The sequence below is a fragment of the Mastomys coucha genome, unplaced genomic scaffold (genome assembly GCF_008632895.1).
Source record: "Mastomys coucha isolate ucsf_1 unplaced genomic scaffold, UCSF_Mcou_1 pScaffold22, whole genome shotgun sequence".
In the NCBI taxonomy this organism is placed as follows: Eukaryota; Metazoa; Chordata; class Mammalia; order Rodentia; family Muridae; genus Mastomys; species Mastomys coucha.
Genome location: NW_022196905.1, coordinates 244,078,475 through 244,079,365, shown reverse-complemented (window position 1 = coordinate 244,079,365; position 891 = coordinate 244,078,475).

The window sequence follows — 891 nt, the reverse complement described above, 5'->3', positions numbered from 1 at the left end:
TGGATGTGAGTGTCCCTCTCTGCGATACAGTAGGTTAACACAGGCTTCCTGCGCTGGTGGTTTGTGGAACTAGGCATTTCAGCCACCATTTGCTTGAGGAAGTTGGCAATGACCTGTCCAACCCAGATAGTTGGGCTCAGCACAAGATGAAGCCAATACAGTGGGTATGGCTTCAGGAAAGTGGTCTTGAATTTGGGGGCCCATCTTAGTAGTATTTCATCTCAATCCACAAGCTGAACCACTGACTCCCACCTTAGAATCCCTCAAAGAGTTCCTTAAATTCCTAAGAAGGGAGTCTGACTGGATCACAAATAGCTTTTATTTTTATTTGGACAAAGCCCAGACTGCCAGGACATACAATAGGCATGGGCCTCCAATGGTTGGACGGCCTTATATGTGGTGGTCGCCAGACCCAAGGAAGTTCCTCTCTACCAGGTACAAACTACTTAGGCATCTATTCTATCCTGCTTCCAAACCCTGAGCGGAAATTAGTAACAATTACAATAATCATAAGTAATATTAAGAGCTAATAATGGGCTGCTGATGTAGCTCACTTGGTAGAGTGCTTGCCCAGCACGGATTTGATCTCCTCCCCACAACACTACATGAAACCAGTCTTGGAGAGTCACACCTGCGACTCCAGCACTTAAGAGGTAGAGTCAGAAAGAGTAGGCATTTCAAGGTATAACCAGCTTGTGACACATGGGCTCATGACTCCAAAGGAAAAATATAAGAGCTGGGAGGGTAGCTCAGTCAGCGAGGACCTGAGTTCAATCTTCCAACTCAGAGTTTAAAAAGCCCAGGATCTAGAGATGGCTCAGTGGTTAGGAACACTGGCTGCACCACGTGGTGGTGGTGGTGGTGCAAAGAATGCAGGCAGAGCAGCTGTGG